The sequence below is a fragment of the Phacochoerus africanus genome, chromosome 3 (assembly GCF_016906955.1).
Source record: "Phacochoerus africanus isolate WHEZ1 chromosome 3, ROS_Pafr_v1, whole genome shotgun sequence".
NCBI classification, from domain to species: Eukaryota; Metazoa; Chordata; class Mammalia; order Artiodactyla; family Suidae; genus Phacochoerus; species Phacochoerus africanus.
The window spans coordinates 193,700,792-193,713,823 of NC_062546.1; positions in this window are offsets into that span (position 1 = coordinate 193,700,792).

Sequence of the window (13,032 nt, forward strand, 5' to 3'; positions counted from 1 at the left end):
TGCTGGATAACATTGCAGTTCGATATTTAGTTTTCTGAGGAATCTCCATACTGTTTTCCATAGCGTTGTTCCAATTTACACCCCTACCAACAGCGTAGGAGGGTTCCCTTTCTCCACACCCTCTCCAGCCTTTGTTATATGTAGACTTATATATGGCATTCTGACCAGCCTAAGGTGGTACCTCACTGTAGTTCTGATTCACATTTCTCTAATAATTAGCAACCTTGAGCATGCTATAAGCATTTCCTTTGCCCACATGCCTACTGGTTGGCATAGAACCAACCATATCTATCTGGGCTCACCTGGAGAGCATGAAGTGGCAGGTTGGGCCCCTCTCTGCTCCAAGTGTCTCTCATCCTCCTTGAACAATTGGACCAGCCAAGCATGTTCTCACAGTGACAGCAGGGTGCAGAGGGAAAGTGGAAACACACGACAACTCAGGCCTTTTAAGGACTGAGACTTGTCACTTCTGCACACCTCTCTCCACTTCTATCTACCAGCCCAAAGCAAGTTCATGGCCAAACATAAATCAGAGAATGGGGCAACCTACTTCCCCTCTAGGGAGAGGGACTGCAAAGTCATATGGCAAAGGAAGAGATGGAGAATTGGGACTAATGACTTGGTCTACCAGAGAGACATCGAAGGTTCTAAGCAGATGAGTGACTGAGCTTTCATGTAACAACCTCACTCTGGTTGGTATATTAAAAATAGACTGTAAGAGAGCCAGGATAAAATCCGGGAGGCCAGTTGGAAGCTATTTGCACTAGTCCATGTGAAATACACCGATGGCATAGATCAAAGTGATAGCAAAGGCATTAGTGAGAAGAGGTTAATTCTGGAAGTATTTTGAAAGTAGAGTCAAAGTTTCAAACCAATGGACAGACCATGAAACATGAGTCAAAGCTTTTGAGTTAAGCAGCTGGAAGTACAGAGTTGTCATTTTTTATGTAAAACGGCTGTAGGAAAAGTGAGTTAGGAGAAAGGGAAGATGGGGAGCCCCATGGGGAGAGCCCATGTTCAGTCGGCAACGTCTACTAGACATGGAAGTAGAGACGTTAAGTAGATGGTTGGATATTATACTAAAGCTCAGGAGAGAGGCCTGGACTGGAAATACAAATTTTAGAGTTATCAGCAAATTGATGGCATATATTTATTTTCTATTGCTCTGTAAAAAATTACCACAAACTGGACAGCATAAAACAATATCCGTTAATTATCTCAACAGTTCTGTAGGTTAGAATTCCAGACCTTGTGTGGCTGAATTCTCTCCTTGGGCTCTCATGGGCCAAACTCAAGGAGTCCACTGGGGCTGCAATAAGGCTTTGGTCCTCTTCCAAGCTAGCTTGATTTCAGAATTCAGCTCCTTGCAGCTACAGGACTGAGGTCCCACCTTCTGGCTGGCTATTGCTTAAGGTCCCTCTCAGCTCTTGGAGGTCCCCATAGCTCCCTGCCACATGGCCTTGTCCACGGTGGTTTTCAGCTTCAAGGTCACCAAGAGAAGCTTTTTCTTATAGACTCTCTCACCCCAGGAAAAGCTTAGCCCTCTTTTTAGAGCTCAGCTGATTAGATCAGACAAACCTAGGATAATCCCCTCTTTGGATGAACGCAAAGACAACAGCTTAGTAACCTGATCTTGCCAGTAATATTCCATCATATTCATAATCTCACCCTACGTGTGGGGGAAGGGAGTATATGGGATGTGTACACCAGGATGTGATGGCAAATTTTACGTGTCAACTTGACCGTGCTAAAGCGTACCCAGGAAGCTGATAAAACATCATTTGTGCTTGTATCTATGAGAAGGTTTGCAGAGGAGTTAAGTAATTGAATGGTAGACTTGTTTACTCTCATCATGGCAAGCAGGCATTACCCAACCTGTTGAGGGCCTGAACAGAACAGAAAGGCTGAGGAAGGGGGAATCTGCTCTCTCTTGACCTAGGACATGGTGCTTCTGGCTCTTGAAGCTTCGGGTTTGGACTGAAAGTACAGCACGGGCTTTCCTTGACCCTCAGCTTTGAAACATCAGATGGTGCAATTTCTCTGCTTCCTAATCATGTGGACCAAACTCTTATAATAAATCCTTTGTGTGTCTGTCTGTCTGTGTGTGTATGTGTGGATACACATTCAGGTTCTAGATACTTTTCCTGGGAATATCTTTGCCACAAGCGTTTTCGCCACAAATATTTTCACCACATAAGTGATGGCCTGTTAAGACAATTTTGCCCTCAAAGATAAAATAACAGTAAGCGAAAAAGAGGGGCATTAAAAAGGACATAACGAAGCATGAAAAAGAAATAACAACGTTTAAAAGACTTTACAGTTTTACCACGTAACTAATTGTCCATAAGGCAATTTTTCCAAGAAACATAAAACCACAAAAAAATTGAAAGGGACATGCACATGGACATAAACATGAAACATGAGAAAGGAATAACAACGCTAAAAAGATTTTCTTGCAAAATATAAAATATTTGAATACATTTAAAATGTGTGTAGATCTGCGGCAAGACTGTGCAAGTAATTAATTTTACCTTGTGGGGGTTCCCAAGCGTTCGTCCTCCAAGTCTTTCATTCATGGTATTTATACTGGTTTGTGTTTGGTTTGTTTGGGGCTTGCTAATTTGTCTCCTGGCTCAGCGTGACACTTTTTCTTTTTTTGCTAAAATTTCTTCCTTCATTAAGTGGGGCATCAGTTTCCAAATGCTAGGACGCTTATTTGTGAGTGGAAGACCCCTACACTCTCCTTTGTCGTTGGCACGTTGTCTCATGTCCCTTGCTAGACTTTCCAAACGCTATGGGAAATATGGGCTCCCCTCTGGGCCTTCACATCACCAAAGCATTTGCAAACTGATCCGTTATTTTCTAATGGTGTGCAATCAAACTTGGCAGTCTCCTAGTTCACATTTCCAGTAAGGTTTATCGCTGTATTTTCTGTCAAGTCCTTATGCAGAGTGGCTGTCACCCACTGTTTTAAGACTGCCGTGTCCTCTCATCTCTGTAAGACCAGTATGAGGACTAAGATTTATGTGATTTACAAATGCGAGTATTGCATCCACGGAGAAATGAAACCAAACGGTCAACCCGTTGTTTTATCTTTTACGGCAAAATTGTCTGACAAATTAATTATGCCATGAAGATGTTTGTGGCAAAAAGGCTCACGGCAAAATGTCTATGGCAGAAATACAAGACAAAATATATACTATATATATTTACATATATATATGTCATATACACATTATCAATATATATATATGGCCTATCAATTCTATTTCTCTAGAGAACACTAGTATACAGGGGGTGGGACTCTTAAGGCCCATCTTAGAATTCTGACTACTATACCTAGGTTATTTTTATATCTTAGGATTTAAAGACAAGGTAAATTTAAAACACAGTCTTGAGGGTAGAGGGGAAAAAGTCAGTTCCTCCTCCTTATACCCCTGGAGCTGCCTGTCTCTCTCCTTTTTCTGTCCCTGTTCTCTAGCTTCCCTCTGGTTCTGAAAGCTGCCTAAATCCTTGTTGTTTACAGTAGCCAGAAAAGAGTTCTGTTACTTGCAAGCAAAGAACACCAACTGCTTCACCCTTGGATGAGGGTTATTCATGCCAAGGTTTGAAAATCACTGGATCAGACCAACAGAGAGAGACTGAGATGCAAATAAAAGATAATGGGTCTTTCGTACCCCCCAGTTTTGAATTAAAATCTATCTACGTATCACAGGAAATCCCATCTAAATGATTTCTTGATAACTTGCTCGATGGACAAAGCTGAGCCTCTGAGTTCAGAATGCGGAAACATGGAAGAATTGCACTCTGAAATTTATAAGACTAGCTGCTTGGAGTTCCCTGGTAGCCTAGCAGATAAAGATCCAGCTTTGCCACTGCTGTGGCATAGGTTCAATCCCTAGTCTGGGAAATTCTGAATGCCATGAGCCAAAAAAAGAAAAAAAAAAAAAAAAAACTAGCTTCTTTTACTTCTAAATCAGTGACAACCAGTATCTCTTTTGGTTCCACTCCATTGCTTCTGCTTGAGTGTAGAGGATGGAGAAGCAAGAAGAAGATGTACATGAGCGAGAATGTGACAAATGTAGAAAGACTCACATAACCAGTGGCCACCTTGTCCTCTACCTTCTCAAAACCTTGCTTTCCAAAAAGCAGCGGAGTAGAGTAACCAAAGCACAGGCTTTAGCAGGAGATAAATCTGGATTTAAACTCAACACTTTCATTCACCAGCTGTGCAAGTGTGAGCTCATTACCTAAATTTTCTGCATCTCCTTTCCCTCACCCATCAAATACAATAATATTGCCTTTCTCCTAGTTATTGAAAGGATTCAAGGAGATTATTGGGTATAAAAGCATTACTGCTGTGTGCTAAATAACAGTGACCCTGTCCTGCAGCTCTTGTGCATATTACTCTCCCTGAAATCGGAACTGGAACGACGGCCTCCTTTTGTCTCTCATCCTTGCCAAACACACACCAATCAGAAAGCTTAAGAGAAAAAAGCTGTAAATAGCATGAAGCTGCAACAAGGCTTGCTCATATATTCCTTGACCTACCCATGACTCCCTAATATTCTCCGGCCCTCATCCCTCATCTCAGTTCCACTTTGGAAAGGATGGAAAGTAGAAAAAGAAAAGAGAAGAAAAGAAAAGAAAAACCCCTGGACAACTGAGCTATGCTGTGTAAATGCATACCAAAACTGTGAGGTCGGAATCCTTGTGAAGTCTAGAGAAAGTAAGAGCAAACAAGACATTAAAAGTCTTCGTTAAGTCAATGCAAATTCGGAATGATTGGTAACTGATTCTCCAGTTACCAAGTTCCCCTCTATCGACTCGGAGGAACACCGCCCAGGACGAGCATGCCATGGTGTCTGTTCTCTTGGACATTTTTGACTACACAAAAATACTGATAGGACAACTTTAAAAAGTTATATGGATAAACCTTGCAGATATTTTCCCACCCTCAACTACACTGTAACTCTCCCCTCCAGCATATCTACAATCTCTCCTTATGTTAACTTCTGCATTCAACAATGAAGCTTTGTGCCAAATCCAAATTTTAATTATTCTCAAGAAATCTCACGGTCCGGAGTTCCCGTTGTGGTGCAGTGATTGACGAATCCGACTAGGAACCATGAGGTTGCGGGTTCGATCCCTGCCCTTGCTCAGTGGGTTATCGATCCAGCGTTGCCGTGAGCTGTGGTGTAGGTTGCAGACGCGGCTCGGATCCCGCGTTGCTGTGGCTCTGGCGTAGGCTGGCAGCTACAGCTCTGATTAGACCCCTAGCCTGGGAACCTCCACATGCCGCTGGAGCGGCCCAAGAAATGGCAAAAAGACAAAAAAGAAAAAAAAAAAAAGAAGAAATCTCACGGTCCTCCTAATGAAGCTAAGCAAATGAATCCACCGTTAGGTGGCTTATTGTCATCTTCCTGGATTCCAAGGATGATTGTCATCCTCCAAGTAAAGATAAGGATGAGTCAAATGTTCCCTCTCAGAGCTCCTCTTTTTCGTCAGTGCTTAAAATAAAGTGACGGCCGCTTGGTTATAAAAGACAAAGTTTAAGTGCATAGAAACTCATCCTATCAGTTTCTTGAGTACACACACCCCAGTACCCAAATCTCCCATGTTAGGGAATTCAAAGACATCACAAGCCGCCAAAAGGATGGAAGTCGGGGACAAAATGATTGAAAGTCCTAAGAGTCCCTGATTGGCAGCTTCTGACCCTCTTAAAGTCTCACTTTAGCTAAAGCATGATATTTATAAGACAGAGTGAGGAGCTCCTGATGTGGCACAGTGGGCTCGGCGGCGTTCCTGAAGCACCATGGCAAATTTCAATCCCCAACCAGACACAGTGGGTTAAGGATCCCGCATTGCCCCAGCTGTGGCATAGGGTGCAAATGTGGCTCGGATCTGATCCCTGGCCCAGGAACTCCATATGCCGCAGGGTAGCCAAAAAAAAAAAAAAAAAAAAAAAGACAGAATGAAACAATTAACCACTGCATGCCTCATTAAAGCAGGGAGGGAGGGATTTGGGCCATCAAAAATGCAACTGTGCCCTGGGAAACATGACTAAAACAAAATTTGACCTATTAATTCCTAAGCTTTACTTCCCATTTTAATTCGTACGGGCTTACTGGGAGAAGGAAAAGTAAACTATAGGAAATGATCAATACCATTTTGTAATTTATCTATACTCTGTACAGGAGATTAACAAATAAACACAATCGGCACTGGGAGTGCAAATCAACTGCTTTGTGAGCCAGTGGGTTATTGATTACATCTGCCATTTTGTCAGCTGCTAACTCCATCAGCCCATCACTTAAATTACTGATTTAATGCATTCGGGGGTGCGCAAGAGCCTCTGTAGAATGGCTAATTGTGCCAACCAAGCAATGCTTAATTTAACTCAAAAATGAGAGAAAAATTTTAGAGGTTAGAAAATTATTGCCTCTGTACACTCTTTGACGCCCAATGTTTGTGTAGATATTTGCTTCTCCTTCTCTCGCTTCATTTTTTTCCTTCTTTTTTCTTTCTTACGTATCTGTGGTGAGACACCAATCATCTCATGGGTGTCACTAAAAACCAAAGAGCTTATTCACCCTCCGCTCACAGTAAGGGTAACTTTTCTATCATTTCATCACCTTTCCTGGGACCTGCTTAAGCGGTAATGATCCAGTCAATTTACCATTTCGTAGAATTCTTTCCATGGATTCTCCTTAGAATCAAAGGCAGAAATTGACTCCCGTTGTCAACCCAGGGTGTTCATAACTCAAGACCAACAGGAAGCCCAGTGAAATCTTGGAGAAGAGGGAGTAGATAAGGAAGGGGATTAGATGCCAAGAAATAAAGCCCTTTTCATGGTAAGAGAATTCTAGCAACCACAAACCGATAAGGAAAGCCCTGGGGCTGCCTTCCCTAAGAGATGCCAACAGGGAAAGCTGATTCTAAATCTAGAGGAAGCGGCTGCCTGCCAGGGAATGCAGAGGCCACGTGGAATGGCAGAGCAGCAGTGTGGGGTGGTGGAAGCACTGAAACCCCTAAGTCAGAATGCTAGCGTTTCATCCTGGATTCCCTGCACCAGCCAGGTGGTCCTGTGCCCTTGAATTCATCTCCCTGAGTCTTCGTTGTCTCATCTGTACAATGTGGATGATAAAAATCCACTCCAGGGAATTGGTCTCAGGTTCCTATGAAATCAAGTAGTAGCAGCCCTTTGCACAGTGGAATGTGGTTTATAAATGTTAATATTAGCTCTTATTATTGTTTGCTGGACCTGTGGCTGCAACCTTATGATCTTTGCCCAGAAACACTAGGCAGATCTCTCCTTCAGTGTAGCATGATCTAGAGGGCGTCAAGGAAAATCACAGAAAAAGAGTCTTTATCCCTGATTAATGAGAAAAAGTAATCACATCTCCAGACAACACAGATAGAGCTCCAGCACATTGCAAAGTATGAAAAGTTTCTTTTCATACTTTTTTTCCCTTTCTCTATATTCCACCCTCTCCAGTTCCTCTTCTGGGAACTATTTTCCTTTTACTTTCTTCCCAGCTCTATTTATTCTCCTGGACTCAAAACCTGATCCCAGAAAAGAACACTCGCAAACCCATTGTATTAGTTACATTAGCTGTTTTAAATCTAAGGGTTTTAACACAGAATGTATGTCTTACTTCTCTGGAGGTCTTGATAAGGATTGGATGATCCTTGGACTGGACAGTGTCATGAAACACTCAAGTTCTTTCTATCTCTCTTTTCTGCTCAATGCAGTGTCAGCTCCATCTGAAGGTTGTTTTCCCCTGAGGTTATAGGATGGCTACACGAATCAGTTAGGGCCCTATGCTTCCATGTTTGCATCCAATGAGGGGCAATGAGGGATGCAGAGAAAGATGCTCTCCCCAGCCCTTGAATCAAAAGACTTCTTTTCTCTCTGTTTGGAAGGGCATATGCCATTTACCCCTGAGCTGTCATTCACAGAATGCTGCAATCTGAGTTTCTGAACCAACAGCTGATCAGAGGGAAAAGATTGCCCCGATTGGCTGAGACACATCAGTCTCCCTGCCTCCCTGGAGCTGGCTTAACCCCACCCGAGTCCCCATTGCTGCTACACACCAGGGAGACAGTGGAATGGACACAACATTCAGCATGATGAGACTTCTTGTGTTATTCTCGCAGAGATACTATTTTATCCAAGGAGGAAAGAGACAAAGGAATGAATCTCTAAGATTTTAGCCTTCAGAAGCCGGAGTAGGGAAGGCTCCCTTAATGACTCTAAAGACATGGCCTAGAAATGACAGGCAGGATGTGAGAGGCAGGGCAACTTCTCAAAGTCAGTGTGAGAGAAGGAAGCATCCCAGAGGGCAGGTCAATCCAGGAAGAGTTTTACCTAAGGAACTGTTACTGACCATGCCCAGCCCAGAAGCACGATGGCTTGGGGGTGGCAGTAAGGGGGACTCACACACTAGATCAGGGCTGAGAAACGACAGAATGAAGACAAGATGAAGGTGCGAATGTTAATCAAGCCTAGAAGGTGAAGGTCAGCCAGTGAGATCAGAAAATTTGGGGATTAAATCAGAAAGAGCTGGGCACGGGTTCTTTGTTTCAAGCCCAGCAGCAGTAATACATCCTCAGAAGAGAACGGAGACAAGATTCAGCCAATTTGGAGGCAGTATTTATAACCACCAAGTAGGAAAGGGGGCTGCTCTCGTTTGCTTTTATTGTGCAGTGTGCTTCCCCCCCCATATCACTTTATGCATAACTCAACAAACCAAGTGAATCTCTCATCAAGAGGATGCCCTCCATAAAAATACAGTGTTTACTGAAGCAGAAGTTATGTGGAAATGTAGTATAAAATGGTTTTTGGAGATTCTAACAATAACTATCAATATATTTTGTTGAATTTTACAGGACTGTTTTATCCAAACTGTATCTTCCACTGAGTAGATGTGATCCCTGTTTTGGTGGGATTTGTTGCTAATTTTACTTAGGCTTTGACATCAAGGTGCATCTGTTTTGGATGTTGCCTAATCCAACAGGTAACCTTCTGTATTAATCATGACTCTCTGTGTTTCAAGTTCCAAAAACTCAAAACTAGCCCTTGCAAAAAGGGCAATCCCATATTTCTGGAAAGCCTAGAAGAATCACTGATTTCAGGCACACCTGGCTTCGGGACCTAAATAATGTCTTGAGGATTCCATTTTGCCATACCTCACCTCTTCTGATCAAGCTTGGCTTCCTTCTTCAACCTGTGTCCCTCCCAGGTGACTTCCATGGCTGCCAGCCCCATCCTCTCTGTGTAGCAACTCCAGAAGAAAATGGCCAACTCCAACCAAAACATTTCAGAGGAGGCCGTCAGGGTTTGGCTGAAACTGGTCCATGTGCCCGTTTCTGAACCAATCCTTGTAGCCATGCCAAGGGATACTCTGAGTCATGTGCCTGGCTGCTGCAGCAAGGAGAGGCCAGCCCACTGTGACCTTCAGCCCCACCAAGTTCCTGTGGAAAGGGCAGGATTCGCACTGAAAGGAAAACAAAGGGCCTGTTATCAGAAAGACACTGGAACAGCCTGCAGGGCAGCTAGAGGCCACAGTCCCTGCAGTCTTACCTCCTCTCTGGGTCTTCATCTTGGATTGTGGCTTCCTGAAAGATAATCTAAGTATGTTCAATCTCCCACCTTGAATAGAAAATCATGGTAATTCTCATCCATACAAATCAGGGTGATGTTTTAAAATCACCTAATAGATTAAGAGTTCAGCAAATCGAATGGAAGAAAATGTTTAATAATAATAAACATCATAAGGAAGCCAAGAGCTCTACGGTGATGAAAGTATTTACCAACTTCAAGCGAAGTTTAGCCTAATTAGATGGTAATCGCACCGGGCCAGAGTACGCAATGTTCTTACATGAGAAACAGGCACAATCAACATTTGATCCGAGCTCTGATAATCCTGGCTGGGTCCTCCTTTCCGACACCTCCATCTTCAAAGGAGGAAACTTTTCACCTAAATGTTTTTTTTGATTGGGCTCTGCTCCTTTATGCATAGCTTTGAAGGATCAAAAAAAAAAAAAAAATCACCAAATCATATCATACAAGCCAAGACGTGTTCCAGCAAGCCTAAATATCTTTTAAATAATTCCCCATTAAAATTCTGCTTTCAGCCATCCAACAAGTGAGCAGAGCTGGTGAGGCATAGCGATATTGGTTTTATTGACAGATTTTACTGCTGTCTGTTATCCAGATGTGGGTTTCACTCGCTTATCACAGGGCAATTAAAGAAGTTGCTCCTTAGACACATAGCTAAATTGTTTATTTGAAAGTCATTTTTACAAATTAGGAATTACTATATTTACTATGCATAATTCTTTGTAAAAATCTTCATCCAAAGGCTAATTTCCCATTAGCATCTCTGGGAAACTTCCTCAATCAAAAGTGTATGTGGATAGAAAGACATATAGAATACATCATACAGAGCTGGTCATATATAGCGGTTACATTACTCTCATTTAAGAAAAAAAAAAAAAAAACTGCTGGGAGTTCCCATTGCAGCTCAGAGGAAACGAATCTGACAAGTATCCATAAGGATGCAGGTTCCATCCCTGGCCTCACTCAGAAGGTTAAGGATCCGCTGTTGCCGTGAGCTGTGGTGTAGGTCACAGACATGGCTCGAGTCTAGCGTTACTGTGGCTGTGGCATAGGCCAGTAGGTATAGCTCTGATTCGACTTTGGAAACCTCCATATGCCACAGGAAAAATAAACAAACAAAAAAAAAGAACTGCTTTCTTGGAGTTCCCCGTTTGGCTCAGCAGTTTATCCAGGAGGATGTGGATCCTTGGCCTCCCTCAGTGGGTTAAGGGTCCAGCTTTGCTGTGTTATAGGTCGAAGACATGGCTCGGATTCTGAGTTGCTCTGACTGTCTCGAAGGCCTGCTGCCGCAACTCTGATTCAACCCCTAGCCCGGGAACTTCCATAGGCTGCAGGTGCAGCCCTAAAAAGGAAAAAACAAAAAAAAAAAAACCAAAAAACAAAAAACAAACAAAAAAAAAACCTGCTTGGAGTTCTCTTGTGGCACAGTGGGAACTAATGATCCAGTGTTGTCACTGCAACGGCTCCTCTTGGATCACTGCTATAGCACAGGTTCAATTCCTGGCCTGGAAACTTCCACATGCTGCAAGTGTGGCCCAAAAAAGAGAGAGAGAGAAGAAGAACTGCTTACTTATAGGCAACAGTGAATCACACAAAAAAATAGACTTCACAGAATGGTTGCAAAAACAAGCAAAAGACCAACAATTTTTTTAAAAACCCACTTACCTTAAAAGGGACAAATGAGGCCCCAGAGCAGTAAAATTCAAAATGTTTTGCATGAAAAAGACACTTATCCTCACTAAAAAATAAGCCCTAGCTCTTTTTTTTTTCTTTTTTTGGCAAATGAATATTACAATATAATTCTCCCTGAAACACATTGGCCCTGAGCCCAAAAGAAAGCAAGAAGCAAATGGCAACCTATTTGCGGGGCCGCCTTGAGCTGCCTTTTGTGTAATTGCCCCAGCCCCAGGGCCGCCTGACCTTGCTTATCTGAGCGTGAGCCCGCCGCTGAGTTCAGTCTGGACTCTCCGTATCTGCACATGCTGCCTGGTAAATAAAGCAGGCTTCTCCACACAGGTGGCCTGGCTTGTGTATGCACCACCTTGGTAGCCCGGTGCCAAATGCTTGGCGTTATCGTGGGTATTACACACCCACATCCACAGAGACCTGGGAGACGTCCATCGGTCTTCGGTCACAAGGGAAAAGAGGCACATTTACCCTGGGCTCTTTTCATTTCTGTTTGTTTCTGTGTTTCTTGTATTTTACCCTGGACTATATCAGGGTCAAGGTGGAAGAGTAGTGATTACAATTCTTTATTTGGAGAAGGAAGGGATTTGACAGTGAAGCAAATATATCTAGTTCTCAGTCCATATGTATGCGTGTTTTCACGTGACCTTACAAAAAGAGAGAGAGCGGTTAGCGAACAACCTCCCTAGAAGCCAAGCCTCATGAATGGAAAGAAAGATCCAGATCGGAAGGGGGGCTGAGGAATAGTGTCTCTTTGAGAATAGAGACTCTGTCCTGCTTCTCATTCTACCTCCAGTGCCTAGGACATGCCTGGCACATCAATATTTGCCCTACGAATGATTGGATAGCTCTCAGGAATATCTGATTCAAAACATGGGCTCAAAGAGTGTTTATCTCCGTCAGTCCTCTTCCCCTGATGGGTTCAGTCTTTGGAAGGAGGAAGTTTTTATTTTTACCTTTTTTTGTTTTTATTTTTTTCATATTTTAACCTTTTTTTAAATTGAAGTATAGTTGATTTATAAGGTTGTGCTAGTTTCAGGTGTATAGCAAAGGGATTTGGGCATATATTATATATATATATGCATGTGTGTATATATATTTTCTTTTTCAGATTCTCTCCCTATATAGGTTATTGCAAAATCTGAAGAAGGAAGTTCTAATCTGCATAATACCCAGTGAACACAGCCTGTATGCAGCTTTGATGTGATCCAGGAGCCATCAGGGTGTAGAACCAGCCTTGTGAGGCTCTGAGAAGGACATGGCTTTGGGGCTGGGTTACATCTCAACAGTGAATGGTGGAAGGAAAGCTACTTCAGGAAAGGAAGGAGTCCTAAACACACAGAGGTTAAAAAAAAAAATAAAATCACATGTGACCATCTGTTGGAGAAGGGACTAGGAAACAGAGGCCAAACCTAGGGTTCCTGGAAAGCCAGAAACATTATTCTGTTGTGATCTGCTCCCCACAAGTTGGTTCAGATGTCAGCCTGGTTGTGTAAATGAGATGACTTACACTTGCCAGAAAGAAACACTCTCACCCAATCCTCAGCTTCAGTCTGTTTCTTCCTACCAGGCACTGCAATGGCACACCCCAGGACCCTGTCCTCAGCCCCTGGGCATAGAAAGCCAGCTACCTGCTGATAAACCTTTGAGGAACCTGAGCTTAATCAATCCTCCCACTAAGCTTTTCCCAAGAGAACGAGACACTAAGTCTTGCATGTCTG